Raw genomic sequence first — 25,108 nt, 5'->3', positions numbered from 1 at the left:
AATGGAATAGTGTCAGGGGCTTAAAACCCAAGGAGATCCATCATTTCAAATTCAAGGTTGGATGCATTCAAAACAGAAGGTTCAATAAAAGGGCCCCATAGCTGAGCCACGGACCAGAAAAATTCACAGGCGCTTCTGTCACTTGGACCATGGGGGACTTTCTGGGGATGTTATTCCTGTTTCAGTCCCCATCGACATCACCTGAACAGGGCAGCATTACATGAGTAATCACTCCAAAGATGCTATGGCAACAATTGCCTCACATATTAGAACACTGAGTGATGTGGTCTGGTCATTCATCTGGAAATTAATACATCATGTCTGCATACTTTTTCTGTATATGGTAGTTACAATCTCTTTGCTGACAGTTTGGGAAGTATTAGTAAGACCTTTTCTAGCATGACTTCATTGGTTCTCCCTGGAACTTTATAAGGGCAGTGTTCATCCAACTAGGTGCACATCTTCAAGCCTCTTTGTACAGTTCTCTCCCTTGAGCCCTTTCCCTGTGCTTGCTCTCAATTAGTTAAGACCTAGAAAAGACAGTTTCTTTTCAGTGAAATGTTGCTCACCTGACATTAACATCATAAAAATCATTAAAATTGGAAATCCAAGGGAGGCATTGTTGTTCTCCTTTTTAATGCTCTTATTTCTCCATGAGAGCAGCTTTTTCAGATAATTAACAATAGTGATACTGTGGTGTACGGATTTGACAGGGAAAGAGGACTTGACTGATGATATTTAACTCCCTAATTTAACGAAGGTGTTAAAGCCATACTGGAAGCTTCAAAGTGTAGACTTCAGCTAATGGATACTCCCCAAGTACCTCATGCCTCCTCATATAACCATGTGCACAATGGGCCATCAGTTCCTAGGCTTCCTTGGGATAGATATTATTTTATTTTGAATATGGCCATGGTAGCTTATAAATCTACATATATCAAGTTTTTGTAGTCACTGTCCAGATCGGTGGTGTGCATTTTCTAGAGGGCCAATCTTAGAATGCAAATGTTGGCCTCCCTCCCTTCCTTCCTTCCTTCTTTCCTCCCTCTCTTCCTTCCTCCCTCCCTCCCTTCCTTCCTTCCTTCCTTCCTTCTTTCCTTCCTTCCTTCCTTCTTTCCTTCCTTCCTTCCTACCTTCCTTCTTCCCTTCCTTCTTTCCTTCCTTTCCATCTTTCCTTCCTTCCTTCTTTCCTTCCTTCCTTCCTTCCTGTCTCTGCTTTTTTTCTACTGAGCATCCCTTTCTTTCTTTTTTCATTTTGAGACAGGGTCTTGCTAAGGATCAACTTGTGATCCTCCTGTCTCAGCCTCCAGAGCTAGGATTACATGTGTGTACCACCATTCCTGGCTTGTTACTGTTTTCTTGCCTTATACTAAAAGAATGATTTTTATTCTGTTAGACAGTGTATTTCAATTTCTTTAAAATCACTGCTTCTAACAAATCCTTAGCCATAGATGTTGATGATTTACCTCTTGTTGGCCACCTTTGGAAGAAGGCCAAGGAAGGGGTATGAAATTTGTGGGTATGAATTTATTTTATATCATATTACACACATTTCCTTGCTTCCAAGATAAAATGAGCAGTTTGATCCCTAGGAAAGGGTTGGACCTAAAGCTGGAACCCAGAAATATTTGATAAATTAACTAGTTAATATAATTTGTTATGTGGACAAAAAGCAATAGTGGAAGTATATTTACATTCTGCTTGCAAGACTTGAGCCACTGAAATTATTCAGCAATGGTAGAAAGTTAGGCCTTCAGGGAGACTGAAGACCTCAATAGATATTATTTTTAAAAAGACTCTGAGCTGAACAAAAAGATGAATACTCTCTGCAAAGAGTTATCCAAGATGGCTTCACATAGAGTTTTGGGCAAGTGAGAAAGAAGTTGGCCACTCAAGAGTTTGAGGACAGAGGCATTAGAAGAAACCAAACCTGCTGATGCCTAGAACATGGACTTTTAGCCTGTAGAGCTGTGAGGAAATGATTTTCTATTGTTTAAGCTGCCTAATCTGGGGTATTTTGTTATGGTAGCTGTAGGGTTCTCCAGAGAAACAGACCAAGCAGGTAATATGTTTTTGTACACACACATACACATGCATATGTACATACAAGGCTGGCAGCTTGACAATTGAAAAGAGCTGCTGTTTATGTTTAAGTCCAAAAGCAGGAGAAGACTGATGTCTCTCCTGAACAGCCAGGCAGGAAGACTCCCTCTTCCTTCTGTCAGGGTGAGTGTTTCTATTGAATGAGTCCCACCACAGTGCAGAGGGTAATCTCCTTTACTCAGCCTATCAATTAAAATGCTAATCTCATCCAAAAAATCCTTACAGACATTCTTTAAAATAATGTCTGACCAAGTACCTGGGCAACCCATGGCTCAGCCATGTTGATACATGAAATCAAACATCACAGCTACTCTAGAAAACTAATACATGTAGGCATAGCCAATGGAATGCATAATGGGAAGCAAACCTGCTATGGTGTGCATCTAGATGTCCCCTAAAGCCCCATGCACATTTAGGTGGGCTTTTTCAGAGGTAGCTAAATCTAGAGCGTGTGACTATTCCATGGTTCAGTACTGGGATTATAGGTGCTGGGATTAAGAGTAGGTGATTGCTGGATCAGTCCACCAATCAGATTGGCACCACTATCCCAGCACTCTGGATAAAAGGGGCAGAAAGAGGCTTGTTTCTGTCTTTCCCTCTTGTTGCTTTTGGTGTCTTCCACCACCACGAATGTTTGCCTCTCTGCCATGTGCCACCCTGCTTTGGAGCCAGCCAATTATGGACTGAAACCTCCACAAACTGTGAGCTAAATAAACCTTTTCCCCTTTAACTTTGGATGTCAGGTATTTTGTCTCAGCAATAGAAGAAAAATAACTAAGGTAAGACCTGAGAAATATTTAAAGTGCAATCATAAGGACTTTGTGATTGATCATACATGCAGGATAAAGAGGAATGATGAGTCAATGATATCTTCAATATTTCTGTTGTGCACAATAGAGTGTGTGGCATGCTGGAAAAACAATACAGCACAACACTACAGACAGACACACACACACACTCCACCTCTGGTATAGGTAACTGTCTTAGTTACTTTTCTCTCATTGCTGAGACAAAATACCCAACACCCAAAATGAAGAAAGGAAAGGTTTATTTAGCTTACAGTTTGTGGAGGTTTCAGTCCATACTTGGCTGGATCTGGGGCAGATTGGCACATGGCAGAGGGCAAACATTCATGGCAGCAAAACACAGCAAAGCAACAAGAGCAAAGGGGGGAATGGCAACCGAACAGCAAAGCAGCCAAGCAAAAGGGAGGAATCGCGGCAAGCAGCCTCTTTCCCTCCCTTACATTGTAAACAGGCTACCCCCACCTAAGGGACATGTAGCTCTCACATAATCTCCAAGCCTTCCTCTTTCACAGGCTCAGGATGTATACAAAGTAAGCATCCTGGCTTCCTGCTGAGTCACTTAGCCAAACCTCTAGACTCCCCAAGTTGACACAATGTATCAACCATAGCAGTAACTAAACATTAAGTGGTAAATTGAAGCTACATTTATCCAGGGTGCACTATATTTTGTAGTTTTTAAAATACACTTACAACACTGTAAGCAGGGATCTACACAAATTCAGTAAAAAAAAATAAAGATTATTCACTCAACTCTTTAGGAGACCTTGAAGCTTTAATCAGAGTTTTTAATACATTTTACATAGATATCTTTTTAGGTATTTTTTCAAGCCCCTAACGGATAAGAGACAAATGTTAGAAGAGGGTATGTTGTGTGTACCTTGTTTCTCAAGCAGGAAATATTTCTAGGCACCCTGATTAACCAAGTGTGGAAATGATGGTCAAAACAATAGCTTTGATGGTCTGGAGATAAGGTTTAGGGTATATAGTACTTGCTTACCATGCCTGAGGTTCTGGGTACTATTCTCTGCATCACTTAAAAACAAAAGATTATTTTCTGAAAATATAAAGTAAGTCTGTAGAGAAATAGATATATGAATTTAAAGCCACAAAGATTTGTAGCAATTAATATGGTGAGCAAATAGATACACTGCTCTTGGGACATCAGGGTTTGGTGACAGCCATCCATAAAAGTTTTTCCATGACACTCAGATCCACTATTTCAGCAGGCAGGTGCTTGGCTTGTGTCTAGTTGTCCTCTCAAAGACATATGGTCATAGGTAGGGCTTTTTCAGAGATGGCTGAATCTAGATTGCGGGATGCTGGGACTAAGGGTGTATGATTACTAAATCAGTCCATTGATTGGTTTGTCCCCCACTCTAAGTCTGGTAGCCTAAGTAGACTATAAAAGGGGCAGAAAGAAGCTGCTAATGTCTCTTGGACCTGGTTCTTTCCTATCTGCTTGCTCTGCTACCTTCTGCTCACCATGAACTGTTTCTCCTCCTTGATGGCCCTCTGCCATGCCACTTGGCCTTGGAACCAGGTGATTATGGACTGAAACCTCTATAAAATATGAGACAAATTTTTTCTTTCTTTAAATTTGGGTTTTGGGTATTTTGTCTCAGCAATGAGAAAGGTAACTAAGACAGAAGTAAAATAATGGATAGGTTTTAGAAATAATAAAAATATAAAAGAGTTTTGTGGTAAAATTAGTATGCAGTGGATGATAGTGTTACAGCATTTGGCAAAAGCACAAAATTGTTGACTAGAGTCATCTTTGACTGAGAGTCAGCATGGGGATGTGGGTTGAGAAGAATAGCACAGGGGCTCCTCCTCCCTTGGGAGGTGCTAATCCGCAGACTGTCTGCCTTTAATGGCACTGTAGCCACTGACTGCTTTTCTTCCTCAAATTTCTCAGTCCTCCTCCATGATCCTGCTGGTGGAGGTGGTGGATTTCATGAGCCTTAACAAAACAGGAAAGCATGGGGAAAATGAAACGCACATTCTCTAAAACAGTTTGTCTTTCCTTGTTATTTCAAAAGCTGCACCTTCACTTTCAGTCCAGTTGCTTTTCAAGTAGTCTCTGGGGTAGAATGAATTGGTTGGCAAAAAGGTGGACACCTGTTTGTTGGGAGATTAATGGCTTGGTTTTGCAAAGCCATTGCCATTCTTCTGTGCAAGGAGCTGATCTCTTTTTGGCTTTTAATCTGTTAGTACAATTGCAAGTGAAAAGTCACAAAGAATTGCATTACAAGCCATTTTTTGGTAGAACTCACACGTGATACAGGCAGGCTGATTCTACAGAAGCTGCTGATTTAGCCTTTTGTGAAACAAATTTTTTCTGTTATTAAAGGCCTATGTATACACAAAGCAGGAGCAAAAGGTGGGAAGTAGTGAGCAGATATAAATTCAAGGTGAGTAACTTGTGCAACTAATTAAAAAAGGAGTAGCAATTTTTGTAAAACTTTATCTCATCATCACAAATGACCACACACACATGTACTTATTGACATCAAAGCATTTGCCACATGAGTATGCTTGCAAGCATGTGGTAGGATGACTTTAACTGAGCTTTGACCGAGAATCTGATCTGGCTAAGCAATGTTCAGACTCAGCGACACTATGAAATCAGAAATGTGTGTTGTTTTAAGCTGCTAAATTATGGAGTCCTTTGTTACACAGCAATAGATAATTAATACACCATTTTTTGCTGAAGTAAAGATTTTGGATAAACACTGTATAAACTAGGAGTAAGCCAATTATAGCAAGAAGATTTCTGTTGATATTAGGTAAATTCCTGTTACCCTGACTCTCATTCACACTCCTGCCCGTAATCTGCCCAGCAAGTTTCATGGCTCATGACTGATTTCTATTTCAAAACTCAGTTTGCTCAATCTGAAAAAAAGAAGGGATGGTGTTCTGGCTTGTGTCTAGATGTCCTCCCAAAAGCCTCACGCAGTTATAGGGCTTTTCCAGAGGTGGCTGGATTTAGAGCCTGTGATGCTGGGATTAAGGGTGTGTGATTCACTAAATTAGTCCAATGATGATTTGGCATTGTTCTGGATGTGAGTGATACCTGCCCTTATGGGAATATAAAATGACAGAAAGAAACCGTTATTGTCAGTTGTCACTTATTGTGTATCATTGCTTGTTGCTTTGCTATGGACTGCTTCTCCTCTGTGATGCCTGTCTGCTGTGTTACCCTGCCTTGGAGCTGGCCAACTATGGACTGAAACCTCTACAAACTGTGAGCTAAATGAACCTTTCCCTTTTTAATTTTGGGTGTCAGATATTTTGTCTCAGCAATGAAAAAAATAACTAAGACAGAATTTGGTACCAGGAGTGGGGTTGTTGATGTGACCGCATGTAACCATGTGGTTCAAGAGCCTTTGGGACTAGCTTGTGGGAAGAGTTTTTGTGGGAAAGTTCAGAGATACTGGCTGAAAAAGCAGCCCTGGAGTGCCTTGTGCTGTACAAGATGGGAGATTCTGGTCAGAGCTCAGAAGACCAGAATGCTAGTAGAAATGCTAGCATTTCTAGAAGACCAGACTCAGGAGGTTTCAGCTGGGAAAAAAGACTTCATTGGCTGTTAGACTCCAGAATGTATGTGTAATGCCTTGGCAGAATGTTTGTCTGCATTTTACTCATGTCCAGAGACTTTGCCTGAGCCTGAGATTAGGGGCAGTGGACTAATCAATGTAGTAGAAGAAATTTCAAGGCAGTCTAATGTTGAGGCCATGGCATGTCTCCTTTTGGGGGCTTTTAGACACATCTGTGTTGAGAATCAAGAGCAAAGAGCCCAGCAGAATGATTTTAGAAAGGTTTGGGTTTGGCCAGAAAGGAAGCTCCAGTAATGTTGAGGCCTAGGAACAGAGGAGAAATTGGTCACTGAAAAGACTAACAAGAAAAAGCCAAGTGTTTCAGGAAAGGGCAACAGAGAAGCTAGTCTGAGAACGTCACAAGAACTGGCAGGATCCCACCCTTTGCAGTCTCAAAATTGTAAAGATGGAAGACTTTGTTTTGAGAGGAGAGCCTCAGAGATCCATAAAGGTGGCAGCTTAGGGAAGTTGTTCCTTGGGGTCAGGTTCAGAGTGTGAAGAAATCCAGGCACTCAACCCAAGCAGCCAAGGAGAAGGAAGCCTTCTATTGCTCCAGCTGGCACCAGATCCTGGCATCATACTCATGGTACTGGTTGCAGGTAAATGAGGAATACAAGGGTTGTGGAGTCAGGTAAGCTTCCATCTAGGCCTGGAAGGCTAGGCAGTGTGCTTCTGAATGGTTGTGCCTCTGAGAGGGCTGTGTGTAAAGCTGAAGGTGCAGTGAAGGTCCCAGAATTTTGAGAAGCCAAGAACATGGATTGTCTGAGGAAAACTGCAAGGAGGGAACATAGCTGGCCCAAGAGAGAAGCCTTAGGTGCTATACCACCAGCAGTGTTGTAAGGGTGGAGCCACCCAACCTTTTGGAGTTCACAACTTGCCACAGATTGCCAGGGATGCTGGAAGTGGAACTGTGGGATTTAATGTTTGCCTTGCTAGATTTTGGTCTTGCTCTGTTCCCATTCCTTGCTATCCCCTATTTGTAACTTTTGAAATGGAAATATCTATCTTGTACCATTGAATGTTGGAAGTGTTTAACTTTCTCTTCATTTATACAGGGGCTTGTAGCTAAGAGTTTACCTTAAATTTCAGGGGAGATCTTGAACTTGAACTTTTTAGCAATGTTGAAACTGTTAGGCCTTTGGTAACTCTTGGAGATGGACTAAATTACTTCTGCATAAAGGGATGAGCATGAATTTTTGGCAGGGACTAAGAGGGAAATTTTATGGCTATATTTAGATGTCCTCCCAAGCCTCATGCAGTCATAGGTAGGGCTTTTTCAGAGGTGGCTGGATCTAGAGCATATGACGCTTGGATTAAGGGTGTGTGGTTAGTAAACTAGTGCACTGATTCATTTGACATAGTTCTGGGTGTGAGTGCTACTTGCCCTCAGAAGAATATAAAGGGACAGAAAGAAGCTGTTATTGTGACTTATTGTGTATCACTGTTTGCTGCTTTGCTATGGACTGTTTCTTCTCTGTGATGACCCTCTGCCTTGCCACCCTGCCTTTGAGCTGGCCAACAATGGATTGAAACCTCTACAAACTGTGAGCTAAATAAACTTTTCCCCTTTTAACTTTAGGTGTCATGTATTTTGTTTTAGCAATGAGAAAAAGTAACTAAGACAGGTGATAATTTTTTTTAGTTTTGGAAGACTCCTTTAGTTACACATTCATGTTAAGCCTTTGTTTGTGTTTTGTAACAAATTAGGTCTCAGTGTCCATAGGAAATGGTCCTCAAAAGCAATAACAAATCAATTAATCCATACTTAGCAGCCCATTTAAGAATACTGAGTTAAGAAAATCATTAATATGAATGAAACTTGTAATGACAGAAAAAAATAAGTGAAAGCTTAACAGCTCATTCTCAAATAAGGTTTTTTTTTTTAAAAAACAAAATTGTTTTTACATCCAAATATGACAAATACTTCTTAAAAATTTTCCTGCATGGGACATAGGATGGCTGGTGATCCTGAGGCTGCAGTAACAATCTCACTGGTTATTTATTACTTGTAGGCTCTTGGCAGCTCCAGGGCTCTGAGCTCTGTGAAACTGACAAACATCTGGCCATAAAACAGCTCTCTTATTACCATGAAGCTGGCTGGATCTAGAACTTGCCTTTCTTATGGTATGAAGGATGCTCCTTACCTTCCTTCAGGGTAGGAAAAGCAGCCACCTTCCTTAGTCTGGAAAACAATGTAGATCAGTATGGTCCAACAGAGGTATTATGCAGGTCAAAAATGCTTACCTTATATGCAATTTTAAATTTTCTAGTAGCTATGTACAAAGTAAAAACAACTGGAATTAATATTAATACAGTATTAATTATAATATAGTATCAGTTAAATTAGCATTTTAACCTAATATAGCTAATGTTTCATTATTTCAAAATGCAGTCAACGTAAGTCATTAACAAGGTACATTCTTCTTTATACTAAATCTTCAAATCCCAGTGTGTACTTTATTGCACATTTTATAATGCATCTTGGTCTACACCATTCACAATTTCAAAGTTGGATAGCCACATGCGGGCAGTGGCCACTGCAGTGGAGCAGGTTATTTGAGAATGTGTGCAGAGCAGCTTCTGCCTGAGAACTGCTCAGGACCCAGTCCAGGGCCATAGTGCAGCCCCCTAATTGGTTACCACCTTCTTTCTATCCCCTGACCTACGTGTTCTGTGACCCTCTGCTCCACCTGCCCCTTTGGGCTCCCCACTTTCTTGTACTGCACAGCCCAGCTACCCTTGGGTTGACATTCAGTAGCTGCTTCTTGGGATATTCATCTAAAGCTCCTTTTCTGAAATAGGAAATACATTATGGCTGCATTTAGTGTGTTCATCAACTATCCATTACATCTGCCATCTCCCTTCTGCCAATTGAGGTAACTGCATTATTACTGAAAAAAAAATCTTATTTTAATTATAATCCAACCAGAAGATGCATCCATTATGTAGAGTGCTCTGGCATGTTCTAAGGATTTAATGTTTGGACAAATAGAGGAGTACATACTGTAGAGAGAGAAAAGCTCTTTGTAGCTTCATTAATTCTGTGATGAGAAAAAAAGTGTTTATGTTATGTAGTGGCATTACATTTGGTGGGGGATACAATTGCACAGGCCATAGCCTCTCCTTTTAAGAAACCCATACCCTGGACAGGGAGTTAGTTTTGAGCGGATGCACTCTGTGGTCACCTGTCCTTAACAGGGCCCTGTGTGAGATGCCCGGGAAGAGAGTTTGAAGGGGGTGAAATTACACTGACTGGGGAAGCATGGGTAGAATTTTGATGTGTCATCATGGATGAGGAGAAAGAGGTGGGGAGGTTATTTCAAACAGTGAGAGCAGCACGCTTCTGTGATAGAGAGGTGAAAGTATACATTTGGGAATTTCTGCAAGAATGCATCATTTTAATAGGCAGATGTGGGGGCTGGTGTGAGGCCCCTGTGGGCAGCGAGGTTGCACTGCTAGGTCGAGCCGGATTATGGTTGGGTTTTCCAGCTGGGCTGAGGAGAATCTTGTTTTATCTTATTTTTCAAGGCTGGGTGGAGCCACGGCAGATTCTGGGAGAGGCTGTAAGAGGCTCATAGCTGGGGTTTGAGGTGAACATGAATGTGTGTGCATTTGTGCCTGACAATCTGGAGGAGGAGGGAGCTCTGAACACTTTGTGTCTCATGGGAACAAACAATATTAAAGTAATGGGTTTATGCATCTTTTGACCTTTAAAAAATAGTATTTTCAGCAAACTTCCTCCTCCCCACCTCACCCTTGTTAAATATTTCATCTCAACTGGAAAATATCCACAACAATGATTTTTTTTTACGGTTTTAGCCTTTCGGTAATAAACCAAAACAAACAGTGGGGAGCTTAAAAGGCCTTTCAGCTGACAGAGATGAAAGCAGATGCCTCTGGTTTATATTATTGTTAGAAAGCACAGGAGTCTGTTTCTTCTGGAAATTCTGTGAGGTGGAGGGAGCAGAGGAAGTATAGATGCCATGTCCAACGATCCCTGACTTGATAATTTCATAGTATTTCTTACTTGCCCGGGGTTTATGCGTGTACCCGAGAATCTCATTGTCTCATTGCTTTTTTTTCCCTGTTTAGCAGGATCTGCAGGGAAACCCCTAGTGAAAGGAAGAAAGACACAAAGACTCATCTTTCATAAAGCTATTGAGAAAACAAAGATGCTGAATGCCTTAATGCCTTAAGTGTGGTGGCAAAGCTGCTTTCTGGCGGGAGGGCATGGTTTCTAACGAAGCATTTTACCTAGTCTAGGGATTTGAGACACATCTATCACCATACCCTTGAATTACCCCAAATCTAAGTTAACAGCCATGAGAAAACACCTACGCCTCATCTCTCTGCACCAGGAGTCTTGCTCATTCCCTTCCTCCCACCTGGAATAGCTGCTGATAGATCTATTCAGACATTTGTTCAGCAAACGTTTCATGAGAACTTCCTGTGTGACAAAGCCCAGTGTGTCACAGATGAATAAAATGTAGTCTTTCAGGAGTTCCCAGGCTACTTGAGTATTAAAATGTCACGTGGTCAGTTTCAAAACCAGCATGGTTTTCCAGGCTGGGGGTACACTCTGTTTCCCCAGAACAGAAAGGTCTTTTCTTGAATTAGCGACTTAAATGCCAACTGCTATGGTCTGAATGTTTGTATCCACACCCACATCTTAGTCTTGATTTCCAAGTTGATGGTATAATGACACCTTTCACAAGTGACTGTGGCATTAGCATTAAGGTATTAACATCGGAGGGGTCTGTGCACCCCTTCGTCTTGTGAGGACCCATAGAAAGTGCCATCTATGAGGAACAAGACACAGTTAGCCACACCCTTTGATCTTGGACTTCCCAGTCTCCAGAACCATAAGTAAACAATTTCTGTTCTTATAACATACATGGTCTCAAGTATTCTGGAGGTGCAAAGCCCCACAGTGAGGGCATGTCTCCAAGATTAGACTAAGTGAACCCATTCCTCTATTCTTTCATTTAGCAACCATATTTTAAGCACCACTATAACTTATGATACCTGTAATGTGAACAAATCACAGCCCTTCCTTTCATAAAGCTCACATTGTTATAAAACAAGGGGACAAAACAAAAGACTTGATTAGAAGTACTATGAACAAAAATAATGAACAATAAGGATTTTGGAGAAGTGAATTCATGTTTTTCTGCTCTCATACTGCACACATTGTCATAAATATTCACCATGGCCACCTTCTTGGCTGGTAGGGAAGGGTTGGTGCTAACAGATGCAAAGCATACGTTTGGGAGAGCATACCTGGGCTCCGCAGGGGCCATGCTGGAGGTGGGTAGTGGGAACAGGCTGGATCTGCTCCCGGAAAGACTCACTGAATTGGTCTCAACTCTCAAGGCTTTTCTGATGTACACTTAGGGAGGAACAGTAGCCTCACACTCTCAGACTCTAGTTACCTTTTCTGCACTGATTGCTGAGAAGTACTCCCCATTTTCTGTCCTTACAGAGATAGCACTGTGATCTGAGTGTGGCACCATTAGTGACTCCGGCCAGGAAGAGTGAGCAGAGTCAGCTCTAATTAATTTCCAACAATTTTCTAAAGAGGTACCAACCAAATGGTGCTTTGAAAGAAGGGATGTTTAGGTGTTGGGAAGGGAAGGATGTAATGCAGGGTAATAAATCACCCCCATCCAGTCCCAAGCTGACCAGAGGAAGGGAAGAAAGGACAAGGTAAGCTACCATGGCTAGAGAAGAGTATTCATTTGATGGTTAGAGTTGGTATAAAGAACCATCAGAACAACTTACCCTACTAAAGCAATTTATGAACCTATGCATCTGGCAGGAGACATTTTTGAAGTGAGGCTCAGAAGGTCCCTCGCCTTTTTTATGTGACTCAAACACTTCAGTAGTAAAGTGTGAAGTGTGAGGAAATACCAGCGTTTGAAGAGCTGTCCCACAGCTGGAGGCTTCGAACAGGCAAGACCCTGTCCAAGACACATGCACAACCTCTCTGGGCTCCTCAGGACCCTAGCCAGAGTCCTGGACAAGGTCCAGATGGAGTGGCCTGACCAGCTGGCACAGTAGTCAGCCTTTATTGTGTGTTGGATATGAGACGTGTGCAGCGAACCATCTGACAACCAACCAACATGCTTTAATTGGTGCTTGCTGTGTGCCCTGGCCATGCAAGACTGCTGCAGGGAAGACTCAGCCTGAGAGGAGCCATTGCCAAGGAGCCTGTGGTGTAGGCAGTGTGGGTTTGCAGGTGGTCCTGGGCCGTGGTTTTCAGCCATTTTTGTGCAATCAATGGATTCTTGGATCCTATGCTGAGATATTTTAATTTGGTAGGTCTAGGTTGGTGGTCCAGAAATGTGAATTTCTGGTAAGCCTTCCACTTACCAGAAGGTAAGGTTGAGAGGCTCTGGCTTCTGCAGTTTAATCTGGTCTTTGATAGGACTCAGTGGTACAGTCCTGGAAACAGGACTGCTAGAATGAGCTTTTGCACAGTTTTAGATTCCTCTGGGCTTGGTGGACCTACCCTGACCCTAATTTCCTACATAGTGAAGTAGGTCACAGTTAGTGTTGACAGAGGAGGCCTGTAAGAGTTGTCTATCCCTGTTCATATCTAAAAGTAAAGGTTACACACAAGGGCACAAGGGGGGTATTTATTGAACTACTGCAGTGATTACTGCTATTACCAATTTTTCAAGTTGGGACCATTCATTGAGGGCCACTCTGCCATGCAGTCTCCTAAATTCATCTCATTTAATTCTAAAGAACAAGCCCTGATGTCTATATTACTGTTACCCTCATTTTACAGATGAGGAAAATTAGGAAGAAAGAAGTATCTTTCCAGGAGCTGTACCACTGGTCAAATATAGGTCACAGTTAAGGAACATCAGCTTGGGGACCTCCTGGCCCTGAAATGGCACCAGGCTAGAATAAGAGTATGGCTTCTGTTTCTGGGTATTAGTTTTCTCACCTGTAAAAGAAGAGTTTTTTAATGATATTTCCTCTAAGCAGGACTGGCTTCTTGGGTCTAGGTGCAATCTGTACATACTAATGAGACCCAGTGGTCAGGGGAATCCTACACTGGGTTTCATGTTCTGCTGCTGCTGTCATGGAATAAATTGCTAATAATTTTTTGAACAAGGAGTCCCTCATCTCATTTTTTCCAGACTCTGCAAAATATAAAGCTGCTCTTGCTTGCCAAGGGGCTTTCCTGTTGTCGCACTGTGTAAGTGTGTGCTTGTGTGTGTGCATGTGTGTGTGTGCGTGTGTGTGTGCGTGTGTGTGTGTGTGTGTGTGTGTGTGTGTGTGTTTTCTCACCACCCCTTAGAGCTCCTTAGAAATTCCCTGGGAATCCTTCCCTGTGGAATGGCCTTCTGCAGTGGGGATGATACAGTGAACTGACCTGAACTTCATGGTCAGGTAAACAGTTTCTGGATTGGCTGTGCCTCTAGAGAGTGGTAGTAGCCATCTGTAGGGCAGAGTGTGCGGAGCTCTGGTGGCTAAGGGTGGGGACCTCCTGAGCTGAAAGCCAGAACTTGGGAGCAGACAATTTCTGATGCTTGTGACTTTTCTCACAAAGTGGTCCATCCTTGGCCTAAATAAACACTCACCCTTAAAAGAGTGCTAGCAGTCTCTTCATGTAGAAGATGGCTGAGGATTCAAGAAGAGGGGTTAATAAATTCAGTTCTCTTGGAGAGGTTTCTTGGGCTGCATTCTTTGGCTGAGGTTCACACCCACTTGGCCAACAGCCCTCCACCCCTTCTGAGACTCAGGAATTTGTCTGCATGCCTGAAACCTGGAACAATATTTAGGAAACATTGGTTTCTTCATAACAGTAGCTAATATTTTTATGTATACAGCTCACACAGTTCTTTATACTCACTGTCTAAAAGGTTTGGCTCAGGAGCAAAGGTAGAAAATGTTTATTGAGTGCTTATCATGTGACCTCCTTATTCTCTTCCTAGCTCATCTTCTGAGTAAGTCTTAGTCCCACTTATCTTCTAAGCAAAAAAAATTAAAAGGGTGCTTAGAGAGGTTAATGACTTAGATTCCTATCGTCACTGAAACAAAACATTCAGACACAGATGATTCATCCAAAATGTAGGAAAAAAGTTCATTCTTCACACTTTGATGCTTCTGGTCAGAACCCAAATAAACCATGAAGAGGGTGTCTGAGAGTGTAGTGCTCTATGTGTGTGTGTGTGTGTGTGTGTGTGTGTGTGTGTGTGTTTACACATGAATTGATTATACAAAGATAAATTCTTTTGCCTTAAGTGAGACATTTCCCACTTTCTTTCCTTCCTTACCTTTCAACTCTTAGATGTTTTATACATTATTGTTTTAATAGTCCTCGTCTTATTTAAGTTTAGACATTCCTTCCTCCTAGAGACCTGGCTGCACTGCTGCCCAGGTGCGGGTCAGAGGTCTACTGAACATTTCCAAAGCACTCGCACCTGGCCTATTGATGCACGTTTCCCTCTTGTGCATGGCTCTTGTTTATTTATTCACACAAGAGCCCCACTGGGCTGTGATCTCCATAAAGGTTGGCAGCGGGACCGTTTTATTCACTGTTGCAACCCTGGTGAGGAGGAAGGAATGTTTGTTAAAAGAATGAATAAACAGCACAAGGAAGAGATACAAATGGCAGCAACAGAGTCCTGGTGTCTCAGATAGAGATAGATCTCTTCCACATCATGCATGGAAGCAGCTATATCTACAAAGCTCAGCCAGAAAGACATTTGTAAGTTAGTAGTCCTTACCAGGTTCCAGGTAGCCATATAAAGGACTTTATTTGCAATCACCTGTTTAATCTGTACAACACTGGGCTAAGCATATCTTGATAAAGGCTTTTTGGAGAAGGTAACCAAAACTTGAGCTGAAACTTGGAAGGCTGGTCATGCACAGAAGGCAGAGAAAGACTTCCCATTCCTAGAGAGTGGGCTGAGTTCTGCCTTTGGGGTGGGAAAATGAGTGCAGGTGAAGTGTACTGGTGGTTGAAGAGCAATAGAGAATAAACAAGGCAGATGTGGTGAAGATGATAACTGGTGCCCCATGATCCCAGAAACTGTGGCTGCTAGGAGGTCTTCCTCCTTTCTGTGCTCCAAGGAAAGATAACCACAGGGATTGCCTACTTGTACATAATCTTAGATCCACCTCCTTTCCTTTTTGTGACTTCTGTAAGACCTGGAGGCCTGCTGCTATGAGAATCAAGGCTCCCCTGCGTTTCTTGAAATACTCCTCACTAGTGAATATTCTTCCTGTTGATATAGCCTGAATGAAAGCATCTTCTAAATGATCCAATACTGTGTTAGTCAACGGGGTTGCTATAATAACATGTAATGGACAGGGTGGCTTATAAACAATAGAAATATGTTCTTCACACTTCTGAAGGCTGCAAGTCTCACCTCGGGGTACCAGCAGGACTGGGTCTAGTGAGGGGCCCTCACCTGGGTTGCCAACTGTACTATTGTTCTTGTGCCTTCTTGGGGGCAGGGTAGGGGCAGAAAGCTGGTTCTCACTTATAAGGGAATAAATCCTCATGACTTAATTACTTCTCAAAGGCCTTACTTTCTAACTCTAACATTACAGGTTAAGATTTCAACACAAATTTTAGGAGGCACAAACATCTACCCTATGTCTAATCTTGCACAAGGGCTGTGTCTGGTGAAGGAGAGGTAGCTCAGCCATGGACAGCCCGGTAAGCTGTGGGAGGAAGTATGGAATTAGTCCAGTAGGCATGGGAAGCCAAAAGTGGAGCCAAGGATTTTTAAAGGTAGAATGTAAAGTCAAATATGCCTTGTTTAAAGCATACTTTGCTTTCTATAAAGGAAAAGGATTGGAGGGAGAATGAACTGAAGACAAATGAATTGCATATTCTGGTAAGAAATGATGGGGCTGTGAGTCAGAGCAGAGCCTTATGTGTGGTGGGTCAAGGTTGGTATCCTCCAGGATATAGTCCCTGGGTATGAGGTGAGGGTAGGCAAGGTGAGGGTAGCATCCAAGAAGGTTTGTTGACCTGCATGGCATTCATGCATGAGTGGTGTCAGTCTATTGTCAGCCACTGTAAGAGGTGGCCCTGAGTCTGCCCTATGGAAACGAGGGGCTTAGAAAGCCATGGCCAGGCTGAATGCACAAAAGAGGTTACCTGGGTTTTGAGAGCACCATCAGGCACTGACCTCAGAGGCAGATGCACATGGGGCGTCACATATGGCTTCAAAAATAGAAAGACAAGGGGACTTCCGACACACAGGAACTCCCTCAATTCAGTGGAGGTGTGGATTGATTGATTGATTGATGGATTCACTGATTTATCAAACTACAATCATTGAAGATGAGATGCCCTAGCATCATGGTTCTGGCCTGAGTCACTTCATAGTAAGCTACAAGGAAGATGAACAAGGTGGACATAAAGATACCCAGAAAGGTTGCAGTTCTTATTTACATATTCGGTCTTTCTTCTGACCTACTGTTGGTTAGCAACCATCAGGCCTAAATGGAAATCTCAGCTCTGAGCTCTCTGCCTTTCTTCTGCACATCAACACTAAAGGGATACAGGTATCTCATGGTATGCAAGGAGACAGGTGTCCGGGTAGAGGTACCACCCTGGATGTAGCAGATAGTTCAGGTGCTACACCATTGGTAGGGAGGCATCTTTGGAATATGTCTTCACAGGCCTATGTGCAGGCCTGGGCTGTGAATGCAGACAGCATGGTGAAATTTTCTTCTTGGTTGTTCACAAGATAGCTGCATTTTAAAAAGTGTTTTTCAATCATGAACATCATTTTTAGGCTTTCCGCTGATCTTTGATATGCTCTGAGAGCTAACATTAATATAAACATTTCCCTGGGTTCTCAGGGAGAAATAATGCATTAAGATAATTAGAGCTATGATGGCTCACATAGTCCAGGTATCACAAATCCAGGTCTACAAATAACTATCCACATACAGCCCCGAATAAATCTCTTTCTTCCAAATGTGGCATCTCCCTTGTGCCTTGGGACCACCTTCTTGTCGGTGCTTTTACGATGGTTCACACGCTGGGGGCTTTCTGCACCTTCTCTACTCTGTTTTCTGTGTCCGATGTCCAGGCCCCAAAAAGGAAGATGCCACAGTTGACAGGAAGGGAGTAGTTCAGGGCTGCATGTGGATAGTTTTCTGTAGACCCAAATTTTTTCTACAAGTTTGAAACTCTGAATCATCACAGATGTCAGTACCTTGAACTTTCTTGGATTTTATAAACCATTATGGAGTTAATCATTTTTCTTATCCCCCCTATTCCTCTATTTCTCTCCAGGCTACAATCATTCAAAAATGAGAGGCATCTGACACAGATATCTAGAAGAAGTGATGTGAAACGTATTAACTAGGTAGTGTATTAGCTAAGCCAGCTGCAAAGTGTGCGTCTTTTTGAAGAAAGGCTTTTTCCTAGGTCTTGGGAGGGAGGACAAGCTACGTAGCTGGATCATTCCAAGATCTCTACCTGTTTGAAGTAACAACACCTAACACACAGTGTGCACTAAATTGGGCTATTGTACTGGCTGTCAAAATCCACCCTGCCGCCTCTTCCCATTTTTTCATATATTTTCATTATTTTTAAATGGAACTTTATTATAATAGTCTGAAAGTTTTGTCTATTAAAATACAAAGTTGTAAAATTTTATAAATAACCAGAGAGAGAATGGAGAATTTCCCAAAGCCATGCTCATGCCATGTTCCCCTGAAAATAAGACCTAGCTGGAAAATAATCAGCTTTGAAAATGAGAGGTCAAAAATGCACTAATCAGCCTATCTTGGCCTTACCTGACTTACAGAGTAGCCACCGAACCAAAGGATAGTGATGGCAGGTAGAGCAAGGATAGGCTGACTGCGGCTGGTACTTTTGGACTCTAATTTTTAAGGTTATTTTCCAACTATATTTCATTTTGGGAGAAAGAGGTTGCTTGTGATCAAATCCTATAGATTAAGAGGCCTCCTTTGAAAGTACAGGGCCTTTGTGTGTACCTCACGGATGGAAAAGAAAGGAGAGATTGAGGATTTGTGACAAAGTGAGATCATTTATATGGTTTTATTTATATTTAGTAATTTCTCTTTTATTTATTTATATTTATAGTTAGTAATATAATTTTATTTATATTTAGTAATTTCTCTTTCTTATTTTATTTATAGTTAGTAATTTCTCTTTCTTCCAAGACTTTGGCTTAGGATGCAGGGTCTGTTGGCCCAGAGTCAGGGAAATCAGCAGTAGCTACTCTATCATCTAATTACCTGTCGGTGAGGCCTGTGACGACAATGTCATCCTGCTAATGAAGAGGAGATGTATGCTTGGTGGGGACAGCAAGTATGGCATTTGTCAAGGGACTAAAGATTTACGTGGGGTGGAGCATTACATTTTAAACGTGGATGGAGTATACTCATGGGTGAGTGTATTCAGTTTTCTGTCCCTACTTATTGCCAAAATGATTGTGCTCAGTGGAATGATGACAAATTCCCCCCACATCTAATCTGTGCTCCTGTCTACCTGCCGGATGGCAGATTTCCTTTCACATGTGTGTTGTAGAACTGCCCTCTCTGCTTGGAATCCCATCGCCAAGAGGTTGTGGTGCATCTGTAAGGGCGGTGGAGGGTTGTGTACATCTGTGTGTATATGGGTTGGTTGGTTGCGTGTGTATCATGGTAAACCTGTGAGCTGTGCTCCTGTGTGAATATATTTACAAGGTGTTTTGCAAGTGAAGGCCCATTCCTTTTTAAAAATAGAATTGCTTTTCTAAAACAGAAATGCTGAGTAAGTAGAAGGCTGGCTCTGAGTTTTAGAAGAAGCTTTCCAGAAATTGGTGCAAGGAACTTGCTAATGGTACTGAGAGATAGAAGGGGGATGCACAGACCATGCTGTGTTTTGCATTTCAATCTCTGCGGATCCTCTCTCCCTGCCTATGCATATTTAAAATTCCTTTCAATATATAAATAGGATAATTCTCTCTCCTCATCCCCATCAGAGTTTATTTAACAGGCACAAAAAGAACTGTGCATCCAGGCCAGTCTTTTCTGCTTCCTGTTTTTACTATTTATTGGTTTTTCTCATTTTCTTTTTTTCCCTCCCATGTCGCTCCTCTTAGATTAAACTGTGTCTCAGGATTGACCAGGAACAGAAATGCCATTTATCCTAAATAGGGCTGAGCCTGAGGGAGTTGGTCTCTAGGCTTGCTCTGTTCTTTGGCACCAACCCAGACCTTCCACAATCCACTTTGAATAGAAAGCCCTGGGCCTGAGACAATCTTCCTTCTGCAACCTACTCTTAGTGCAGTCTGTTCCTATTATTGATTATAATTGCCCATTTCCCCTATACATGAGACTCCAGCACTCCCCAGTGTCCTGAAGGCACAGCTAAAGATTTCGGATTCTTGCTGGAAAAGACAGTGAGCAGAGACATGCATTGGGAGCTGGGCAAAGGTGTCTGTGACAAAAGTCTGTCAAGTTCTTCTTGGAAAAAAAGCTCTAGAAAGCTTTGGTTGAGTCTAATGGTCTCACATTATGTTGATGATGCCGATATCAGTCACTTTCGAATCTTCTTTACAGTCTCCAAAATAATGAAAATCATGTATTCAAATACCGAAGTGTATTATGCATGGATAACAAATGTGGAGGAGGGGATTTTGGTTGCTTCTCTTTTGAACATTCCTGTTCTCTATTTCTGCTTTTGTTGTTGCTGTTTTGCATTAGGCACTGCAGGGAGTGGTTCAGAGCTGGGAGTGTTGTGCTAACCTGTGTGAGATTAAATCACACCTCTGGTTTCTCCTAGTTATGTAAACTTGGGCAAGTTCCTTGACCTTCCTGTGTCTCCATTTCTACATACGCAAAGTGTGGACTAAGGTAACATTATTTTAAGAATTCAACAAGCTAATATGCTGACAGCACTCAGGACTGTGGCTGACAGCATAAGCACCGTACAAGTGTTCCCTCCTCTCATTGTAAGTCGCCATCACAGCTGCCATTGACATCTGGAAGGTGTACTGAATAGCACGTCCTGCATGAAAATATGATAATGGCTCTTGTGTTTGCAACTAGTATCTATTAATTAAGAAACCGTCATTTGTACTCTGTAATTATATTTATTAAACCTTAACTCCTATCATAACAATAATTAGTTCTTGCTAATTAAATTTATCAAATTCCCTCTGGATTCATATCTTAGGTAAATATTTAGTAGCCCTACACTAATTATTTTAATCAACATGGAGTGTATTTCAAATGACTACAAATAGTTCTAAGTAATTAGATTGAGTAGAAAATAATATCTTACGTAATAAATTTGCAGGTGCTATAAAGAGTGGGCATGAGACCCAGGATAATGTCTCACCGACCTGAGCATGTGACTTAGCCATGACAGCATTTTCAAAACCTAACCGATGTATTAGGGGCTTTGCCTGAAAAGGTTTATTGTTCCTGTCCTGATTTGTGTTCTACTGCCAATGTTTTGAGTATGTAGCAAGCACTGTGTGTGATTCAAAAACATGCCATATGATTTGGAATTGGACCCATCGACAGTAGTTAATTAATGCAGGAGCAAGAAGCCAGCGCAGTGGTGGCAGCTGCAGAGACAGGAGGATGGATCCAGCTTCAAAGAGCCAGAGGGGAAAAAAGGACAAGTTTGTTGAGGTTCCTTCTTCTGCAGACTTGGTCTCCTCATCCTCAGGCCACTCATCAGTTCTATTCATGCTGGGACGTCCTCCTCCCCTCCCTGCTGCCAGCTCTTCAACAACAAAGACAATGAATCCTTGAATTACAACTGTCTGATTGGCATCCTGTTGCTAGGAAACTGAAATGAATGTATTGTATCTCATGACAAAACTGTCTCTGACCCATCTGTGTGAAGGGATACAAGGTGACTTGTGGTTCCCTAGAGGGAATGGCCCACACAGCCTGTCTACCTCTCTTTTGTCCCTTGGCTTCAGGGGTCATTGAGATATACTTGGTTCTGGTTCACAGGGGTCTATCTCTGGTCACACACACAGGTGTGTGGCTTGCATTATGGCCCATCATTGGGGTCAGCAGAGTGGCTATCTATGGCTGCCCTGAGGGTCTCAGTTTTGGACTCACATTTGTATGCTATTGAGCTTACAACTGAGCTTTAATACGAAGCCTGAGGTTAGATTTAGGGCTTAGGATACTGTTAGGTTCCTTTAAGGAGAGAAAAGAACAAAATGACTATGACTGCTGAAATATTGGCAGTTTAATTACCTGACGATAAAAATATTCCACCCCAAGAACAAAGATATTCCACCTTGAAGTAAAAATGGTGCACTTAAGAAGCAAACAATCCAGGCAGAGAGAGAAATCATTTTGAAATTTTCTCTGGCTTTGTTTACACATGACAAGTGAATGATCATGGACAAACAGCTGTCCTAGATGCCCAGAGTGTATTGTCCGGGCTCACCCAGGCTGTCCTGGCCCTGCATTTTCACCAGCTGGCTGGTGAGGAGGGGACTTATGGCCCTGAGTTTAAATACCACATCTTATTTTGGTGGAGGATGTCTGTAACAGGCAAGGGAGACACAGGAGAGACATGTTTGGCAGTGGATCTGTCTCTCGGAGAAGTGCACACACACGAGAGTTATAGAAAATTCACGAGCTTTATCCCCCTCTCATTAAGCTGTCAGCCACTTTCACCATAGATCTATCTGTTTTGAATATCACTCTCCCACCCCTTCCTGGCTCTCCTTCGAATATTTGTGATCTCATGCAGCCACTTTTATGATAGATGACTCATTCCTATGGCAACTGCAGTCATCATAAGTCCTCTGAGTGAGCTGGCAGGAAAAATAGCTTTCAAGAGAACAGAGATCCTAGCATGGCCATGGGGTAGCAGGAAAACCTGAGAACACTGAATGAATCAAGGTGAGACTTGACCATGTGGACCTAGAAAGAATGAGGTGGCAGAGGCCCAGAAAAGTCTGGTTTTGTCCAATATAACGCAGAACTTGAACTGCAGACTTTTTTCTTGTACCCCAATGGACCGGGAAATAAATAAGCAGTGACTGGACTTGCCACATGTCAACTGAAGGCAAACAGGCTAAATAGAAGAATCTTATGTGTTCTTTATTTGAATGTACCAGCCTGAACATATCTTTGTTTAGCATCTAAGGCTTCAGAATCAAGATTGCATCTGGATTGAAGATATTTTATGTCTGAAGATTTTGTCCTCTTTGATCCCATTTCTTTTGCAAGGAATTGTCTACTCCACTTACTGGTGGAGGTCCAGGTAATGGAGGCCGCTCCACAGATAGCAGTGACAAAGCCCCTTGAGCATGTACGCCCTAAGTGAGGGAATTGGACAGTATAACCACTCCTGCCTTTGCTGTGATTGGTAAAACATGTATATATTATCTCAATAATTGTGCCAGTAGGTGGGGCTTAGCATTCCTTTTAACCAAGAGAAAATCTTACATGGTGCTGAGATCACGTTTTCCATACACATGGTTTTCTTCTCTTATGTCACTCCAAACCCCTCCATTCACCTGTGCAAACAGTAGCCCTGAAGAGTCATCACTGACAGCTGTGTGCATGAAAATGTTTCTCCATTCCACCCCTGCCCAAATATAACCAATCATTTTTTAAAAGGATGAAAGGATCTATTTTGTGCTTTGAACACTTTTTAATAATTTAAATTTAACTTTTAATTTTAGTGTGAGTGATGAGTGGGAAGAAAGCTTACATTTTTAAGAGATTCTACTCCCATGGAAGGGATATAGTACAGCTGTCTGATTTCTGAGCTGTGCACAGGAGTCTCCTGAGGTAGCTCCTGCCCAGTGTCCTTTATCCTGTAATGGGGTATCCAAGAGGCATCCAAAGCCCATGGGTGAGAACTGCAATGTCTCAGCATGTTACTCCTCAAACTGAAAAGAGTGGAGTTCCAACAGTCACCTTTCTACTACTGTCACACTGCGTCTATCCTTACAAGGGTTCCCAGGGTTTTATATCAGTAAATCCCATAGACTTTTTGTGCTTCTGAGCCTTTGGCAGAATTTAAGATAACTGGCCACATACATCTTCACTCTCCTCACTCTTGTATCAGTATTATTCCTAAATCATTTTTCTCTCTGTTGACTGTATTAGTTTCCTTGTTGGGTTTCCTCAATGCTAAATCCTAAATCTTCTTTTTATAATTATCTATTTTAATGAAATCAGTAATCATCTATGCCCGTGTCCGTTAGAGTAACCTCTACCCAAACGTGTCTACTGAGCACTTGGAGAGTAGAAATCTGAATTAGGATGGGATCAGAGGATAAAACACATATCAGTGCTTGAAGGCTTGCTATAATCAACAACAAAATGAAGTTATCACATTAACAATTTTATACTGATTATATACTAAATGGTATTTCTAATAGATTGGAATAAAAATGTATAGTTGAAATTAAGTTTACAGATTTTATGGGTCAGTATTGATGTATGCAATGAATACATTCAAACTTATCTTTAACTCAGACCTTTCTTATGAACTCCAGAAAATAGGAATAATTATTGCACAAACCTTTCTGTTAGGCTGTCTGAAAGGCATTGAAATTCAACAAAGTGAAATATGAGGTGCTTCCCCCAAAATCCAATCCTGTTTTGTGACTGGTCCCCCATTAATTTTTTCTTCTTTTCTCTCCATAGGGGTTTCCTTTTCTGGAATACAGAAATGTAAGAAATCCAGATGATAAAGGCTGTGTGCACTACCACGAGTCATGTGCTTGGGCCTTCTCAACATCAAGTTTGGTTATGAATACCTGTAGTGATGGGGAGCTCATTTTCTTACACTTTTTGATAGCTTTGCAGTTCGAAACTTTCTGACTATATTGAACTAGAATTTTATTTAGGATTTCTATCCATGTTTTTTATAGTAATTAATTGTATTAGTACATTTTATATATACATAATGATCACATTCATCATAGGACATTTACATGATTTATCTTGTACATGATTTATCTTGATTCTTTTTTTCCATTCCCCTGCCCTCTCTTCAACCCTTTTTCTCTTCATTTATAGAAGGTTTGTTTCCATTTTTTCATTCTTTTCTCTTTTCCTTTCCTCCCCTCCAGTTCCCCTTCCTAGTTGGATATTTTTTCTATTTCACAATGTTCATTTCAGTTCTCATTTATACTTTTGGTTTCTCACACCAGAGAAACCATGCAATATTTGAATGTATGTGTCCAGTTTATTTCATGTAACAGTATAGTCTCAAAGTGCATCTATTTACCTAGAAATGTCTCAAGTTTATCCTTCTTCATGGCAGAGTAGTACTTTAGTACTTCATTGCACAAAAAAAATCACATTTTCATTGCATAAAAAAATCACAACTGCCTTTGGGCAGTTTTCAAGGTTTAGCTTTTACAAACTGTGGCACTAAAAACATAGGTGCGCATATGTGGCTGTGATACTATGTTTTTAATTTTATCAAGAAGACAGCAAGAAGGGGAACAGCTGAGTCAAATGAAATCTCTAGTCCTAGTTTTTTAAGGAATCTCCACACTGATTTCCATGGTGGTTGCACCAATCTACACTCCCACCAACAGTGGAGAAGGATTTCTTTCTCCCACATGCCCTATCAACATTTGTTTTTGGTTGATTTCTTGATAA

The 25,108-nt window shown here is 41.6% G+C and overlaps 1 long non-coding RNA gene across 1 annotated transcript; it reads left to right on the top strand.

Moving 5' to 3' along the window:
* Window positions 1–22,348: 22,348 nt before the first annotated feature.
* LOC102020324 lies at window positions 22,349–24,204 on the top strand. Its single transcript, XR_263432.1, has 2 exons — window positions 22,349–22,745; window positions 24,143–24,204. It is a non-coding gene; the product is annotated as an uncharacterized LOC102020324 (long non-coding RNA).
* Window positions 24,205–25,108: the final 904 nt, after the last annotated feature.

Source organism: Chinchilla lanigera, unplaced genomic scaffold, assembly GCF_000276665.1.
Source record: "Chinchilla lanigera isolate Chin_1 unplaced genomic scaffold, ChiLan1.0 scaffold00068, whole genome shotgun sequence".
NCBI classification, from domain to species: Eukaryota; Metazoa; Chordata; class Mammalia; order Rodentia; family Chinchillidae; genus Chinchilla; species Chinchilla lanigera.
This window is presented reverse-complemented; position numbering and strand designations above follow the sequence as displayed.